Below are 673 nucleotides of genomic sequence, written 5' to 3'. Positions count from 1 at the left end.
CAGCAGCGCCGGCGCGGGGGACAGCCGCCCAACAGGGGACAGCCGCCCGAGCCAGTGCGCTGGTCGTCCCTGTGCCTGCCACGCAGAGGGCACGGAGAGCGTGCCAAGGCAGCGCACACGTGGCCATCAGCTGCTGCCGGGCCTTAAAGGGCGAGGAGCAGCCCGGGGCACACAGCACCCCGTGGCTGGCAAGTGCAGGGGCACGTCCCCATTCCAGCCCGCCTGCCATAGCTCAGCCCCGCACAGCTGAGCCAGAAAAGCTGCAAGGAAGGAGGTTTTTCTGTAGGGCCGCAGCAGAGGACAGGCAGGCCGGAGCCACGAGCCCGAATTGCTGCTTTCTCCAGCTTTTTGCAGGAGTGAGGTGGGTGCTTGCCCCTCCAGTGCCAGCCAGCAGCCCCAGGAGCAGCGTGACCCAGCAGGCTGATGCCCCAGCTTGACCTTGGCCCTGCCTTGTCACCCGGACCTGCCTGGTGACTTGGACTCTTGGGTGAAGAGATGTCCAGATCTGCTCTGCGTCCTTGCTCGGGCATGAGGATGGGGCCCGGCTGGTGTCAGGGTACCACACCAGTGCCACCACCTGCTCGAGCCATGCAAACCGCCACGGCATCGTCCCCAGCACCAGCGAGCGAGGCTGCCCCAAACCCAAATTTCCAAGCCCCAAACTCCCGGGGAT

The sequence above is a fragment of the Pygoscelis adeliae genome, unplaced genomic scaffold (genome assembly GCF_000699105.1).
Source record: "Pygoscelis adeliae isolate BGI_AS28 unplaced genomic scaffold, ASM69910v1 Scaffold326, whole genome shotgun sequence".
Taxonomy (NCBI): domain Eukaryota; kingdom Metazoa; phylum Chordata; class Aves; order Sphenisciformes; family Spheniscidae; genus Pygoscelis; species Pygoscelis adeliae.
This window is presented reverse-complemented; position numbering follows the sequence as displayed.